Raw genomic sequence first — 18,889 nt, forward strand, 5'->3', positions numbered from 1 at the left:
AACAATAGAATATTACTCAGCCATAAAAAGGAACACACTTAACTCAGTTCTAATAAGGTGGATGAACCTAGAGCCTATTATACAGAGTGATGTAAGTCAGAAAGAAAAGAACAAATGTCATATTAACGCATATATATGGAATCTAAAAAGATGGTACTGATGAGCCTATCTACAGAGCAGCAATGAAGAACAGACTTGTGTACAGGGAGGGCAGGAGAGAGAGAGTGGGATGAACTGAGAGAGAAGCACTGAAACATACACATTAACATGTATGGAATTAGATAGCCAGTGGAAATTTACTGTATGATGCAGGATGCTCTGCGACAACCTACAGGGATGGAATGTGGTGGGAGGTGGGAGGGAGGTTGAAGAGGGAGGTGACATATGTGTACCTATGGGTGAACTAAAATGGACTGGAATGGGTGAATTTAATTCAGTTGACCATTTTATCTACTACTGTGGGCAAGAATTCCTTAGAAGAAATGTAGTAGCCCTCATAGCCAACAAAAGAGTCCAAAATGCAGTACTTGGGTGCAGTCTCACCAAATGTACCAAATGAAAGAAAGATCTCTGTTCATTTCCAAGGCAAACCATTCAATATCACAGTAATCCAAGTCAATGCCCAAACTACTAATGCCAAAGAAGCTCAAGTTGAAGGGTTCTATGATGACCTACAAGATCTTCTAGAATTAACACCAAAAAAAAAAAAAGATGTCCTTTTCATCATAGGGGACTGGAATGCAAAAGTAGGAAGTCAAGATACCTGACGTAACAGACAAGTTTGGCCTGAGCACAAAATGAAGCAGGGCAAAGGCTAACAGAGTTTTGCCAAGACAATGCACTGGTCATAGCAAACACCCTCTTTCAACAACACAAGAGATAACTCTACACATGAACATCGCCAGATGGTCAATACCAAAACCAGGTTATCTTCTTTGCAGCCAAAATGGAGAAGCATTATACAGTCAGCAAAAACTAGACCAGGAACTGACTGTGGCTCAGATCATGAACTCCTTATTACCAAATTCAGACTTAAATCAAAGAAAGTAGGGAAAACCACTAGACCATTCAGGTATGACTTAAATCAAGTCCCTTATGATTATACAGTGGATTAACAGGATTAGATCTGATAGACAGTGCCTGAAGAACTATGCATGGAGGTTCATGACATTGTACAGGAGGCAGTGATCAAGACCATCCCCAAGAAAAAGAAATGCAAAAAGGCAAAATGGTTCTCTGAGGAGGCCTTACAAATAGCTGAGAAAAGAAGAGAAGCTAAAGGCAAAGGAGAAAACGAAAGATATATGCATCTGAATACAGAATTCCAAAGAAGAGCAAGTAGAGATAAAAAGCCTTCCTCAGTGATCAGTGCAAAGAAATAGAGGAAAACAATAGAATGGGAAAGACTAGAGATCTCTTCAAGAAAATTAGAGATACCAAGGGAACATTTCATGCAAAAGTGGGCACAATAAAGGACAGAAATGGTATGGACCTAACAGAAGTAGAAGATATTAAGAGGTGGCAAGAATACACAGAACTATACAAAAAAGATCTTCACGACCCAGATAATCATGATGGTGTGATCACTCACCTAGAGCCAGGCATCCTGGAATGCAAAATCAAGTGGGCCTTAGGAAGCATCACTACAAACAAAGCTGGTGGAGGTGATGGGATCCCAGCTGAGCTATTTCAAGTCCTAAAATATGATGCTGTTAAAGTGCTGCATTCAATATGCCAGCAAATCTGGAAAACTCAGCAGTGGCCACAGGACCAGAAAAGGTCAGTTTTCATTCCAATCCCAAAGAAAGGCAATGCCAAAAATGTTCAACTTCCCACACAATTGCACTCATCTCACATGCTAATAAAGTAAAACTCAAAATTCTCCAAGCCAGGCTTCAACAGAATGTTAATCAAAAATTTCCAGATGTTCAAACTGGATTTAGAAAAGGCAGAGGAACCAGAGATCAAGTTTCCAACATCCACTGGATCATCAAGAAAGCAAGAGAGTTCCAGAAAAACATCTACTTCTTCTTTATTGACTATGCTGAAGTCTTGGACTGTGTGGATCACAACAAACTGTGGAAAATTCTGAAGGAGATGGGAATACCAGAACACCTGACCTGCCTCCTGAGAAATCTGTATGCAGGTCAAGAAGCAACAGTTAGAACTGGACATGGAACAACAGACTGGTTCCAAATAGGGAAAGGAGTACATCAAGGCTGTATGTTGTCACCCTGCTTATTTAACTTATATACAGAGTACATCATGCAAAATGCCAGGCTGGATAGAGCACAAGTTAGAATCAAGATTGCCGGAAGAAATAGCAATAACCTCAGATATGCAGATGACACCAACCATACCGTAGAAAGCAAAGAGGAGCTGAAGAGCCTCTTGATGAAAGTGAAAGAGGAAAGTGAAAAACCTGGCTTAAAATTCAATATTCAAAAGACAAAGATCATGGCATTGGATTCCATCACTTCATGACAAAGAGATGGAGAAACAATTGAAACGGTGGCAGACTTTATTTTTGGGGGCTCCAAAATCACTGCAGATGGTGACTGCAGCCATGAAATTGAAGACATTTGGTCCTTGGAAGAAAAATTATGACCAACCTAGAGAGTTTATTAAAAAGCAGAAGAATACTTTGCCGACCTAGGTCCATCTAGTCAAAGCCATGGTTTTTCCAGTAGTCATTTATGGATGTGAGAGTTGGACTATAAAGAAAGCTGAACACTGAAGAATTTTTTATTTTCAACTGTGGTGTTGGAGAAGACTCTTGAGAGTCCCTTTGCAAGGAGATCAAACCAGTGAATCCTAAAGGAAATCAGTCCTGAATATTCATTGGAAGGACTGATGCTGAAGCTGAAACTCCAATACTTTGGCCACCTGATGTGAAGGATTGACTCACTGGAAAAGATCCTCATGCTGGGAAAGATTGAAGGCAGGTGGAGAAGGGGGAGACAGAGGATGAGAAGGTTGGATGGTATCACCAAGTCAATGGACATGAGTTTGAACAAGCTGCAGGAGTTGGTGAAGGACAGGGAAGCCTGGCGTGATGCAGTCCATGGGTTCACAAAGAGTTGGACACGACTTAGTGACTGAACTGAACCATAATATATAATTTTTAATATTTAAAATTTTAAAACACTCCAAGCATTCATTGCCTTATACAAGAGTCTCAGTCTCTCTTTTGGTGACAAATATTCCAGACATGGGACTTCCTATAGCTCAGATGGCAAAGAATCTGCCTGCAATGCAGGAGACCCAGGTTTGATCCCTGGGTCAAAGATACCCTGGAGAAGGAAATGGCAACCCATTCCAGTATTCTTGCCTGGAAAATCCTATTGACAAAGGAGCCTGTCGGGCTACAGTCCATGGAGTCGCAAAGAGTCAAACACAAGTAAGCAACTAACACACACATTCCAGACATAGACAATTTCTCCCATCTTGCACTGACCTCGGTCAGATTGGTTAGAGTATGTCCAGTAGCAGCAAATTCAAGTTGAGAGGTAGGGTTGTTTTATATAAGCTCCTTTCCATTTTTAATGACAAAAGCATTTTGTCTGTTTGATTTGATTTTGGGTGGGTCTTCGAATTCATTACTGCTGCTGCTAATTCAGTTTCTTAAATTTGTTTCCAATTTAATGTTGCAGTATTTCCTCAACAAAATCTTCTCTTTGCATTTCTCCGTTCAAGTATTTGCAAAAGAACGGTTAAACTACAGTAAATATTCGAGCCATAAACATTTTGGGGTAGTAATGAAACAAAATAACATCCAGATTTCCTAGCAAGGACTCCTAACAGCACCGCACAGAATCACACACTGAAATTGCCAACTTAGAGTTGTATTTCACTTCCAAAACTTATTATTTCTTAGAACACCATCCATAAAGTAGTCCATGAGTATAAGCTGACTAGTATTTATTTTATTTGCAGCAATGACTTAGCATTAGCAGCAGTCAGGGTGGCAAATAACTCTTCTCTCCTGGCAAAAACTGGAAGCAAGGCTGACTGATGGAACTTTGCTGTTACTCCCTACCTGCTCCTGTCCTGACCCCTCAAAACTCTGACCTTCGCCTTCAGCTCCTTGGGTCAGAATCTCCTGCTCTTGTTTTCGACTTTATGTCAGCAGATTCTTCAAAGCAGTAGCATCTCTTCATTGATGGTTGAGCTTCAATTCTCACAAGAAACTTATAATACTTTCGACCATTTTCCCAGTTTCTCAGCTGACTTTTCTCAGCATTTGGAAAGACATGAACACTTCCTGTGAAATACTGAAAAAATAATTTCTACCTCTAGTACTCATCAGGCAAAAGCTGGCGAGTCCAAGGCAGTTGCTGAAAGAGGATGTTTGAGACTCTCTCCCACAGCCCAGGCAGGAGGGCCAGAGGACCCAGGGCACCCCATTCTCACTCACAGTTCATCTCCCCTCATGAATCCTGGCCCCTCTTTGCCTAGCCTGTTATCCCTAAAGCTCACCCAGACCCACCTACCTTATCCCCTATTTCTTCTACTCAAAAGTACTTTCAAGCACCTCCTTTCTCACATTCTAATGTTTTGAGAAAAATATCCCTTAAAAAAAAAATACTGTCTGCTCTATCAGTAAACAAAAGATGTGGCAGCCATGAAGCCATCATATTACAGCATCCCCGAGGCTGAGCCCTGAGGGAACTCAGGACAGAAACAGGATGCCCGCCATCTAGCAGTCAACAGCTGCAGCCACTCTAGACAGCATATCCTGAGGAGACTCAGAGTGAGAAAACACAGGATACTGGCCCCAGAGAGCAGAGGTGCTTATCAAAAGAACAATTTCAATGGGCATCTTCCCATACATAGAAAAGTGCTAAATTCCTTAACTTGAGATGTCTGACTTCTTTATTTTTCAATAATCTTCTGAAGTTCCAGCTGCGCTAAGTTAATTCAGTTGTGTCTGACTCTTTGCAACCTCGTGGACTATAGCCCACCAGGTTTTCTGTCCATGAGATTCTCCAGACAATACTGCTGGAGTGGATTATCATTTCCTTCTCCAGGGAATCTTCCTGACCCAGGGCTCAAACCTTGCTCTCTTGTATCTCCGGCACTGGCATGTTCTTCACCACTAGCACCACCTGGGAGCCCCAACTCCCAATTACCTGGTCTTTGTTGCAAAAATTCTTATACCTCTTTGACTCCTCCCTTGCCTCTTCAAAGCAGTCTCCCAGAACCATCAGACATACTGTGTCCCGGGTTTAAGTCCTCCAATAATACATAACTCTCAACTTTTAGGCTGTGCATTTTTTTCAGTCAACAAAAGTATCAGCCATTAGTGCAGTCTAGTTGCTACTATGACAATTTAATTAAAGCAATGCAGAATAGGGTGTGAATCATACATCAATGTCCACTGATTTTTAGCATGATACTGACTAAATCACTTCATCATACAGAACCTCAATTTTTTCATCTATAAAATACAAATAAAAATTCCACCTCATAATTTTTATTTATTTTTTAAAAAATTTTATTGGAGTATAGTTGATTTACAATATTGTGTTAGTTTCTGCTGTACAGCAAAATCAATCAGTTATGCATTTACATATATCAGCTCATTTTTTAGCTTCTTCCTCCATATAGGTCATAATATACAAACAGTTCATTTATCTCACTATCAAAAAAAAAAAAACTCAACCAAAAGGCAGGCAGGAGATCTAAATAGATATTTCTCCAAATAGGACATCAGTTCAATTCAGTCACTCAGTTGTGTTTGACTCTTTGCGAACCCATGAACCTCAGCACGCCAGGCCTCCCTGTCCATCACCAACTCCTGGAGTCCACCCAAACCCATGTCCATTGACTCGGTGATGCCATCCAACCATCCCATCCTCTGTTGTCCGCTTCTCCTCCTGCCCTCAATCTTTGCCACCATCAGGGTCTTTTCAGATGAGTCAGCTCTTCATATCAGGTGGCCAAACTACTGGAGTTGCAGCTTCAACATCAGTCCTACCAATGATAGACTGGTTGGATCTCCTTGCAGTCGAAGGGACTCTCAAGAGTCTTCTCCAACACCACAGTTCAAAAGCGTAAATTCTTCTGAGCTCAGCTTTCTTTATAGTCCAACTCTCACATCCATACATGACCACTGGAAAAACCATAGCCTTGACTAGACAGACCTTTGTGGACAAAGTAATGACACAGATGGCCAAACAGCACATGAAAAGATGAAATCATTGAGGACAATGATTGCAGCCATGAAATTAAAAGACACTTACTCCTTGGAAGAAAAGCTATGACAAACCTAGACAGCATGTTAAAAAGCAAAGACATCACTTTGCTGACAAAGGTCTGTATAGTCAAACCTGTGGTTTTTCCAGGAGTCATATACAAATCCAAGAGTTGGACCATAAAGAAGGCTGAGCGCCAAAGAATTGATGCTTTCAAACTGTGGCGCTGGAGGAGACTCTTGAGAGTCCCTTGGACAGCAAGGAGATCCAACCAGTCGTCCTAAAGGAAATCAACCCTGAAAATTCACTGGGAGGACTGATGCTGAAGCTGAAGCTCCAATACTTTGGCCACCTGATGCAAAAAGCCACCTCATTGGGAGACTCTGATGCTGGGAAAGATTGAGAGCAGGAAGAGAAGTGGGTGACAGAGGATGAGATAGTTGGATGCCATCACTGACTCAATAGACATGAGTCTGAGCAAACTCCAGAAGATTAGTGAAGGACAGGGAAGCCTGGCATGCTGCAGTGCATGGGATAACTTAGCGACTGAACAACAACAACATTACTCATTATTAGAGAAGTGCAAATCAAAACCAGATCATGATATTTTTGAGAAGATGAAGCAATATAGGTATAAAGCATAGAGCTATTCAGTGCTAGGGAACTGTGAGTTTTCCTCTTCTTTCTTCAAAGAGAATTTTATTTGAATTTTAAAGGAAGGAGATTTTGAGAGCAAATAATCATCCTCTAGCAGCTACTGAGATTGCAGACCTAACACTCAGGAGCAGAATCCACTGTATTTGCAAATCCAAAAGTGAGCAAGTGTCAGCAAATGCCTCTTTTCTTGCTCCCTAAAAGGTCCATACTATCCCCTAACCCTGTGTCAACTCCACTAACTTCTCACTCTGCATACTTCCTAAGTAGGATCAGCATGGAGAGAGTGAGTCCACCAACTCAATGCCTTTACCCGCTGGCGCTGCCCTCAGCCTGGCCTAAAGTAGATGCTCAATAAACGTTTGCCAAATTGAATTTTCTTCTCCCTGGATTAATCACTGGCCGAAGCAAGTAGCTAGCCTCCAGCGTGGCTCCAGTGTCCACAAACTTTATGAGTCATGTCTTCAAAAGCCTTGCAGCAGCCACCCCCTTCCCTTGCCTCTGACCTCTCCTGCTTCTTCAGCATGTTTATGGACATAATTACAGCATGCTATTGATTTCCTGACAGGCGCCTTGATGTAACTATTTTACAGAATCAAGCTAATTTCATACATTGAGGTTTTTATGGGCTCTGGCAGATTCAACCTAAGAAGTCACTTCGTCTCCTCTTTGGGCACTCCCGCCCCTTCTCAGAACATTGCTTCTCTTGGTCCCTCCTTCCCTGAAGCCCAGCTGAGCTGCTTGCAATCCACGGTCTCTGTCTTTTCCTTGAGGTCCCACTCTGATGGTCTTGTGAGTTGACAGTCATGTCTTGAGAAAACAGCAAGGTCTTTGAGATCCCAAGAAGTTATGGCAGTGCATCTGGGTGATGGGGGAGTGGAAGATAGAATTCAATTATTCCTCTAATTTTTTAAAAAAACTTTTTATTTCCTCCTGAAGTATAGCAAGTAAGTACAAGTGAAGTTGCTCAGTCATGTCCAACTCTTTACAATCCCGTGGACTGTAACCTATCAGGCTCCTCCATCCATGGAATTTTCCAGGCAAGAATACTGGAGTGGGTTGCCATTTCCTTCTCCAGGGGATCTTCCCAACCCAGGGATTGAACCCAGGTCTCCCACATTGCAGGCAGATGCTTTACCATCTGAGCCATGGGGAAGCTGATCAACAATGTTGTGATAGTTTCAGGTAGACAGCAAAGGGATTCAGCTATCCATGTACATGTATCCATTCTCCCCCAAACTCTGCCCACATCCAGGCTGCCACATAACTTTGAGCAGAGTTCCCTGTGCTATACAGTAAGACCTTGTTGGTTATCTATTTTAAATATAGCAGTGTGTACACATCCATCCCAAATTCCCTAACTATCCCTTCCCCTGTTCCTCCCCTCTGGAAACCATAGTTCATTTTCTAAGTCTGTGAGTCTGCTTCTGTTTTGTAAATAAGTTCATTTGTATCATTTCTTTTTATTGGACTTCCCTGGTGGCTCAGCTGGTAAAGAATCCACCTGCAATGCTGGAGACCTGGGTTCTATCCCTGGATTAGGAAGATCCACTGGAGAAGGAAACGGCTACCCACTCCAGTATTCTGGCCTGGAGAGTTCCATGAACAGTCCATGGCATTGCCAAGAGTTCTCTTTAGACCCCCCACATAAAAGGGATGGCATTCAATATTTCCCCTTCTCTGTCTGACTTACTTCACTCAGTATGACAAATCTCTAGGTCAATGCCTGGTAGGGGTCACTAAGAGTCAGACACGACTTCACTTTCACTTTTCACTTTCATGCATTGGAGAAGGAAATGGCAACCCACTCCAGTGTTCTTGCCTGGAGAATCCCAGGGACGGGGGAGCCTGGTGGGCTGCCGTCTATGGGGTCACACAGAGTCGGACATGACTGATGTGACTTAGCAGCAGCAGCAGCAGGTCAATTCATGTTGATGCAATTGGCATTATTTCATTCTTTTTAATGGCTGAGTAATATTCCATTGTATACATGTTGGTATTCCTCTGATTTTTAAAGCCTGGGTCTGCTATTACACTCTGAATACATTTCTGGACCCACTGAAATTTCCCTTACCTACATGCATCTGCTAATTAATTTGGTATGCAGTCTTTCAAGAGACATGATCTTATCTAATCTACATACCAATCCTGGGGTTGTGCTATAATGTCCATTTTACAGATGTGGAAAATGAGGCTGGAAAACTAAAGCAGCTTGATAATTCAAAATAGTAACAGCGAGCATATGAACATCCTTCACAAAAAGACTTCACATGGGCATTTCTTCTCCATTTGGAGATACAGAGTTGCAGAGCCAAGACTTAAACAATTACACTTTTCATACCAAGCTCTTCCCTCTACACGGCTGCTTCATTTCTGTTCTCAGGCCCATACACACAGTTCCCCTTCATGGTCTTGGCCAGGCTATTCTTACAAACCCAGGATGGTCCTCCCCTTTCTGCCTATCCAGCTCACATGTGCCCTTGAAGGCATGATGGAGCCCTCCTCTACTCCTACCTCTACCAGGAAACTTTCCCTTATAAATCCATCTTTCTGTGACACTCTCTAGTCTGGAACATCCTGGACATGTCTATTAGATAATAACTGCATGTAAGTAGACATTTAATAAAGTTGTTCTAGTCTTGGAGTCCCTGAATGTAGTGTATCTGATTTGGTTGAATTCCATCACCCATTCCCAATAGATGTCAATGTTCCAATTTCTCAAAGACCACCATCCTACTCTGAGGAGCCATAGGACACCAGGGAAGTTGAGTTCAGCCCTGGTTCCGGGAGTGGGACCCAAGACCAATGTCTGGTGAATCAGTACATCTACGTGACCTGAGCGGTCCAATCAGAGGAAATATCTAGACTGTAGAGAGATCGGCTATTCCTGATGGATGTGAAAGAGAGGTGAGAGGCTGCCAACAATAGAGCCAAGATGGAGGAAGCAGTCAAGAACTGGTCAGAGAGAGGAGAGAGAGAAAAAAAGAGCAATTAGGTCAAACACTTCAAGCTGTAAGATCAGACCTTGCCTGAACCTAACAAAGCCCTTTCTCCAGTCTTTTCAATGACAGGAGTCAACTCATGTCTCTTTGTTTAAACCAGTTTCAGTCACGCTTCCTAGCCCCAAAGGGTTCTAATATATATATATATATATATTTGAATAGTGATATTGCTTCTACAACAGTTCCTATCAACCTAGAGGCAGCACAACTCTCTATTCAGATTTCTTAGTTCTAAAAGAATATATGGAAACCCAAATTTTTAGCTCCATTCATCCTTTTGTGACTTATAGGATTTTTTTTTTTTTCTGAATACAAAAACATCCATTAGAGACACTCGAGAAATCCCACCACTACTAACAACAAAACTGTACTTAATTTTATTTTAAAATGTATGTTTTATAAAATTGGGATGAATCGTCTTACTGTGTGTGTGAATTCAAACTTCCTATAGTCACTTAATGACAGTAGATTACTTCAGTTGAGGGGGAAATAAGTAGCTATATTGGGGTTCCCTGAGGGCTCAGTGGTAGAGAATCCACCTGACAATGCAGGAGAAGTGGGTTTGATCCCTGGGTTGGGAAGATCCCCTGGAGAAAGATGTAGAAACCCACTCCAGTATTCTTGCCTGGGAAATCCAATGGACAGAGGAGCCTGGAGGGCTACAGTCTATGGGAGTGACAAAAGAGTCAGGCACGACTTAGTGACTGAACAACAGCAAAGTAGCCAGAGTGCCTGGGTTAAAACCCCATCTCTATCATTAATATGTATGTGACCTTGAACAACTGCTACAAATCCTGTCATGTCTCAGTGACCTCATATGTGAAAAGGCAGTAATGATAGCACTTGATTTATAGGAATTTCATGAGAATTAAAATATTTTGTTTGGCTTTTGAATTGTGGTGCTGGAGAAGACTCTTGAGAGTCCCTTGGACTGGAAGGAGATCAAACCAGTCAATCCTAAAGGAAATCAACCCTGAATATTCACTGGAAGGACTGATGCTGAAGCTCCAATACTTTGGCCACCTGATGCAAAGAGCCGATTCGTTGGAAAAGACCCTGATGCTAGGAAAGACTAAAGGCTAAAGGAGAAGACAGCAATAAAGGAGATGGTTGGATGGCATGATGACTCAATGGACATGAGTTTGAGCAAACTCTGGGAGATAGTGAAGGACAAGGAAGCCTGGCATGATGCAGTCCATGGGTCTCAAAGAGTCAGACATGACTTAGCGACTGAACAACAACATTTTGTGTGATATCTGCGTATAGTCATGTAGTAACAGCTCAATTTTTGACAAACTGGGTTTGAGATACTATGGCTATTCAAGAAAGCTAATAGTGCACATTCTTTGTGGGCATCTGTCCTGTGCCTTAGAGGGTGCTTAGCTGCATCCCTGGCTCCTACATAGTCGATGCCAGTAGCACTCACCAACCTACCAGCCTTTATAACCAAATTGTGTCCAGGTGGACAACACTCCCAGCTGAGCATCACCATGGCATGGCATTTCATCACATGGCTCTACTGTCTGTTATCGTTGTATAGCTCAAATGTGAAGACCATTGTTAGGTAATAGTAGTACTGAAGTATCCTTATACTGTTACAATTTTAATAAGAATCCCTTTGGTATTTTAACATCACATAAAATATTGAACTATTAGTTCGAGGTAAATGATATTACATTAATTTTTATTAAATTTTCTAAGAGATTTTTTTTTTTAAGGGCTGTTATTTCATCAAATCTCTTTAGGGCATCAACTGAAATTTTCTCTGCCTCACTGATTCCTGGATTATATTAATAGAATCTGTAACATTAAATCATTCTTGTATTCTTGAGATAATGCCTAAGTGGACACATTATAGCATTCACTTTTTAATACAACAATGAGTGTAATGTGATGACATTTTATTTAAGGAATGTTATTTCAAACACGTAAAAGAAATTGAATTGTGTTTTTTTACCTTTGCTTCATTATTAGGGTTATGTTGATTTTACAAAATAATTTTGAAAGTTTTCTATTTACATCTTTTTATATGATTGGAAATGGTTAAATTTCCTCTAAAAGTTACATATTTCTTGAAATTTGATCAACTAAACTGACCAACAACAAAGTCAAGAGCATTCAGAAGAAAGTAATGCTACATCAATTTTTTTTTAGTAATTTCTTTAAATTCTCAACTTTGAGCCAATTTTGTGATCAATATCATGTAAAAATCATCATTTTTAATCAAAAATTTTTGTAAATAGTATAGAACACAGTGTGTTAATCTTATGCAGCGTGCTATAATTTCAATATCTGTAATGTAGTTCTATCCACTTTATAATACTGTCTAATTTTGTACATTTCTTTCCTCTTTTTTCCTATTACGCCTCTAGATCTACAGGCTACTATTCTAACTGAGACAATTCTTATGGTTTTTCCTTCTATTTTATGTTCTTTGTGCTGCTTATTTAAATATTTAACTAAGCATTTCATTTTACTTCTAATGTATTATAAAAGTATTTAGCCTATGATTTTTCCCTTTTGTACAGCTTTGACTTTTCCCCATAAACTTTTACATAAAATGTTCCAATTTTTATTTCTTTATAAATAGTTTATAATTCTTATGACCCAACAATTATTACACTGAACAGTTTCTAGTTTTCAATGTGCCTTCAGGTTAGTAACCAGTTCTACATAAATAACAATTTTCACTATTTAAGGAGATTTTCTTTTCATTTTAGTCTCTTTTCTAAGAATGGTTGAAGGAAAGCTCTACTACCTGTTCACAAGGTTAAAAGTTTGCTAAGCATTTTTATTAAGTAAAAGTTATTAGTTCTATTTTTCATGTACCGTACATCCTCATTTATTTTTCTTTAAACTGAGGAAACCTTCCCAACTTTATTTATTTTTTAATTGAAGGATAATTGCTTTACAGAATTTTGTTCTTTTCTGTCAAACCTCAACATAAATCAGCCATAGGTATATATATATCCCCTCTCCCTTTTGAACCTCCTTCTCATCTCCCTCCCCATCCCACCCCTCTAGGCTGATACAGAGCCCCTGTATCTTCAGGACTTTCCATCCATATGCAGAAGAATACACCTTCTTCTTGAGTGCACATGGAACATTCTCCAGGGTAGACCACATCTTAGGTCACAAATCAAACCCCAGTAAATTTAAGAAAACTGAAATCATATCAAACATCTTCTCTGACCACAATGCTATAAAACTAGGCATCAATTACAGGGAAAAAGCTGTAAAAAAACACAAACACATGGAGATTAAACAATACATTTCTAAATAACCAACAGGTTACTGAAGAAATCAAAAGGGAAATCAAAAAATTTCTAGAAACAAATGACAATGAACACATATTCTCATTTATTTTTTGCCTCACCTGCCCAATTCTAAGAAAAATACATTGTCATTCCTCCACAAATATTTTATTATTTTTCATCATAGTTCTAATGTTTTGCATAAAATATGTTGATATTAAGTTATTTGGCATTATCTTCGGTGTGGCTTATGACTGCTACATTTTTATTCTAGATTTTATGTTCCATCCATGTTACATAATTCTCTTTGTGCTTCCAATTCAACTGTTGTTAATACTGTCATTCTTGCACTTTGTATGTGTCCTCCTAATATCTTTTACCAAACCTTGTATTTTTATCTTCCCCTGTCAATCATTTTTATTAAATTTACATCTTGTAAACAGCATATAGTAGACACTTATTATTTCACCTAATCTTAGAGTCTGTATTTTCATAGGCGGGTTGACCTTTTATTTATTGCCATAAATTATATAACTGGGTTTTTTATTGTCATTCATTGTACTATTTCTTCCTAAGGGACTTCCTTACTTTTTCTTATTTTGTTTGTTTGTTTTGCCTTGAAATTTTCTTTCTTATTTTAATTTTTGTTCATTAAAGAGTGTGAATTATTTGCTTTGAATTTTTTTCCTGAAGTAGCTTGAGAAAGCATATATTAAAAAAATTTTAGTGGAATTTTAGGTTTTAGAAAATAACTTTTCAATTTCATTTTCCTAATAATCAATATAAAAAATAAATCTATCTACTTCTTCCTTTAAGATGAAGAAACCAGGATGCTTTTTACTACTTTCTCCTCTTCTATCACCCAATATCTTCATTTTTCCTGGACCAAAATGGGCTATTAGAACCAAATTCTGTTGAGTTTTTGGTTTGTTTTTTTTTTTTTTCACTTTTCAAAATGACTCTCTACTTTTCATTCTTCTTTATAGCCATGTTATCAAGAATTACTTAGCTTTTACTCCATGGTTATCTGTTTCAGTGCTTACCACCTGGCTTTTACTTGATAACCCCCTTATGTTTAGATCTTTATTTAGATATGTCTTTCTATTGACTGGAGTACATTCTTCAGTACTTTTTTCAGGAAGGAAATAGACCTCTGCATATTCTGGACATTTGTATTTCTGAAACTGTGTTTCTGGTACGTTCACACATAAATGACAGCTTATCTAAATTTTAAAAATTACATGAATCATGACTGTGTTCCTCAAAATTCTGTAGACCTTAATATAATAAATGCTATGACAAGCTACTGAAATTCTGAGGTTAACACTTAGGCCATTTTAGGAGTCAGGGTCAGCCTTTTAGGAGATGATTCAGGAACCCAGACCCTTTCTACTGTCACCTGGGATCCTAGGCGCTACCTTCTGCATCTGGCAGAGAAAAGAAGAAAGAGAAGAAAATAACAAATCTTGTAGCTGTCTTTGGGAGCCAGAAAAGAAATATCATGTTACTTCCGCCCACAGTCCATCAGCCAGAACTGGTCCATGGCCCACTAAATTAGAGCAAACTGGGTACCTTTGTCTTCCGGTGTTTCCAGGAGGAAGGTGAAATGATTTGATGTACAGACTCTGTACCGCATACTTGCCCATTGCTCTTGGGTGTGTGCAGAGACCCTAAAAGATATTTTAATTTTTATAACTACATATATTCACCTAGTTCTTTTTGTCGGTTTGATTATTTTTCCTTCTAGAGTGCTTGTAACACTTTATCTTTTAACTCAAAAATTTAGCCAGGGTGTGTAGAAGCAGTTCCCTTTAAATTTATTTTGCCTGAATATTTAGGTCATTCTGCAAAACACATTTTCTTCAATTATGACTTTGATTGTTGCTTCTGAATAAGTCGTTCTGGTTTATTCCTCAGCAATACCTATAATTCCTAGATTGCATCTCCTTCTCTCTTCTCCATACCTATTATCTCCTCATCACTTTCATCTCCTTATTTTTCCCCCTCTGAAAACAAGGAGAATTTGTTCTTCTCATCAGTGATTTGAGTCTTAGCTGTGTTAACTCCTGCCTTTACTACCTTTATATAAATTGTATTTATTCTATTGGATTTAGTAATCCTTTGATTTTATTTTTATCTAGTCATCTTATTTGCAATCTGCCTTCATCTCAACATGTTTTTCTTCTTATTGTTTTTATTTCTATGGTCTTTTTTATCTTGGATTCTTCATAACACTTTTCCTTCTGTTTATTAATTTCTAAAAGTGGCATAAACCCCTTGATAGCTTACAGTGAATGTCAGATTCATGATCTCCAAAGAAGAAGAGCTTTGGGACCAGGGGCCAGGCTTGATCATTCAAGAGCTTTTGTGTAGCAGAGTTTTATTAAAGTAAGAAAAAGAACAGAGAATGCTTCTGACATAGACATCAGAAGGGGGACAGAGAATGCCCCCTTAGCTAGCCTTATCAAGGCCTTATACTTTTTTCAGACCCACTCCTACAACATACATCTTAAATTAACAAGATTAGAGAAAACAATAGAAAGATCTTACCAGACCCACTCCCATAATATACATTTCAAGATGACAGGATTAGTCAGAAGGTTCTTGTTAAGGAGAAACATGATACAACAAGATACATTGTTATATTAAGACAAAGGAAAATAGAAAAGAATGTTTGTCCTTTTCTCCTTGAGAGCCCCAGACCCCTTTCTCCTTCTCTAAGGCTCTGGACCCCTTTCTCCTCTTCAGGAACCCTGGACTTCTTATCAACCTACCTAGGAATTGACTCTCTCATTCCCCTCTTTTCTTTTAGGAGAATTATGTTGCCAAGGGGAAGGGGCATCGTTTTTGTTCCATAACTACTTCCTGCTGTTGAGGGGCGTCTTCCCTACATTTTTGAAGCAACATATTTTCATACTGAGGGTCTCTGATCCAGGGGCCCCAGGTAATAGCTGGAGGAGGCTCTGGCACTCATAGGAGCCTGGACAACCATTTGTAACTTAAAAACTTTCAAATAGTTAGAAACAAACACCATTTTACAGTTACAGATGTAAGGCAAAATAGTCATTAAACCAAGTTAAAACCTAATCAAAATTAAGAGTTACATTATGTCCATAGTTATATCAGTCCATCTTAGCACTATTAGATGTCATCACAGAGTTGAAAAAAGGCCTTTCCTTGAAGTGGAGAAACCCACCATGGGAAGTATTCAATTAATGAGGAAGGGAGTGCTCCACAGACCCAACAATTATGTCGATTGTGGAATGTGGCATAGGATTGAACCCAGGACAGGAAGACGCTGTCTTGAGGGTCAAACAGCAGACTCAAGACTTTTGGAATCAGCAGAAGCAAACCCACATAGATTCTCGGGTCCGTCATGATTCCTGGCTCAAACAGCAGCTTGTTTGACTCAAAGGTTGGGTCAAGAGTTAATCTCCTGATAATGTTTGTTGAAAAGCTAAAAGCTGAGTCACATAGTTAATTTTAAGGCTTCAGGATCTATGACAATCAGTTCAGTTCAGTTCAGTGTTCAGTCGTGTCCGACTCTTTGCGACCCCATGAATCGCAGCACGCCAGGCCTCCCTGTCCATCACCAAGTCCCGGAGCTTACACAAAGTCATGTCCATCGAGTCAGTGATGCCATCCAGCCATCTCATCCTCTGTCGTCCCCTTCTTCTCCTGCCCTCAATCCCTCCCAGCATCAGAGTCTTTCCAATGAGTCAACTCTTCACATGAGGTGGCCAAAGTGTTGGAGTTTCAGCTTTAGCATCAGTCCTTCCAATGAGCACCCAGGACTGATTTCCTTTAGAATGGACTGGTTGGATCTCCTTGCAGTCCAAGGGACTCTCAAGAGTCTTCTCCAACACCACAGTTCAAAGGCATCAATATCTGTGCACAAAAACAGTCTGACATAGAGACAGTCCCTTCTTTGTAGGGGCAGTTTGAGCCCTCATTAAAGCTATGGGTAGAAATTTAAACCAACTGTCTTGTGTATCCTGAGTTACACAGATGTATTTTAATAATGTCATTAGCCTTTTCAACCTTTCCTGAAGATTGGGGTCTCCAGGAACAGTATAAGGGATATTCTGTTCCTAGAGCTTTTGACATCCCTTGAGTTACAGCAGCTTTAAAGACGGAGCCATTGTCACTCTGAACTTTAGAGTTTAAGATCCCACTTGCATCATGAGAAGTCAGTACAGTAAGATTTTGCCCATTAGTAAACTTATGAGCTTTAGGCATTAGCAAAATAATAGTAACAATTACCCTTAAGCCCTGTGGCCATTGTCTTTTTTCAGTAACAAGCTAAACTCTGATCCTGTAGGCAAGCTCAAAGTTGGAGCCTATAAGAGAGCAGTTTGAAGAGCCTTAAAAAGCCTTTTGATTCTCTGGGGACTAAACCAGCTTGTTGGTTTGGGCCTACTGAGTTTCAGTTATAAGTTTATATAAAGGCTGGGAAAGTTCCCCATAACCCAGAATCCAAATGCAGCAATAGCCTGTAATGCCCAAGAATCCTCTCAATTATCTTAAAGTCATATTTGGCTCGTTTAGGAATTTAAGACAATAAAGTATAAGGATTAGACACTTATTATTTGTATATCTTGACCAAGTCTCAATTTATCATTTGACTTTTTTATACCCAAAATAGGAGTGTTATATGGACTGTTACAGGGAATTAATAGCCCCTGCCCCTTTAAATAGAGAAGGAAATGGCAACCCACTCCAGTGTTCTTGCTTGGAGAATCCCATGGACGGAGAAGCCTGGTAGGCTGCAGTCTGTGGGGTCGCACAGAGTCGGACACGACTGAAGTGACTTGGCAGCAGCAGCAGCCCCTTTAAATTCTCAATGATGGGTTTTAGCCATTCCTTAACACCTCAGGCTTTAATGGATATACTGCTTTTGATGTGAAAATAGGTGAGGGTCTTTGAGCTTGATAAAGACAAGAACAGCATTTTGTGCTCAATCCACAATTTTTCCATCTGCCCACTTTAGGATTTACATTTTATTCAATTAATGGGAGAGAAAGGGCAGGCTTCATAGAAAACAGAAGCCTGGACCTTGCTCAGTATATCCCTCCTCAGAAGGGGTGAGGGAGACTCCAGCATGATCAGAAACTCGTGAGAAAACAGCACAGATTCCCAGTTGCAGCTTAAAGGATGACTGAAATAATAGCTTTCGGCTCATCCTTACAGTCCCATTGCAGTAGTGGATTGGGAGGAAAGCAGACCAGAGGCTTCAATGAGCACAGAGAAAGTTGCCCCAGTGTCCAAAAAAAATCAACTGATTGTCCCCCCGCAGTTATTAATACCCAGGACTCCACAGGTGTAATTAGGATGAAAGGTTGTGTGGGGACCCCCAGGTACTTTCAGTCCCGATTGCCTTTAGAGTCTGACCCCTGGGGCCTATGCCTTGGAGGGCAGTCTCTCCTCAGGTGTGGTCGTTTTACAGACTGGACATGGAGCCAGGGGCAGCTTAGATGCCTGAGGGCAATCCCACTTGAGATGCCCCTCCTTTCCACAGTAATAACAAGCCCACCCCTTCCCACCTGGGTTCCTCTGGGCACTTTTCCTCAGGCTGTTTCAGAGTGGATCTAACAGCCATTGTTGTGGCTTTGGTCTTTTGCCAGGTTTTTTTTTTCTTCCTATTTTCCTCCTTTTATTCTTTACCATGGTATACCGTCTGGGCCAGCTGTACAGTTTTTTAAAGACAGATATCTGGAGCTGACTGAGTGAGAAATCTATCTTTAAGATCATTCCTTCCTCTGTACTTTCGGGATCAACATCA

Source organism: Bos grunniens, chromosome 8 (assembly GCF_055505025.1).
Source record: "Bos grunniens cultivar Pamir isolate PY7600 chromosome 8, Bosgru_T2T1.0, whole genome shotgun sequence".
In the NCBI taxonomy this organism is placed as follows: Eukaryota; Metazoa; Chordata; class Mammalia; order Artiodactyla; family Bovidae; genus Bos; species Bos grunniens.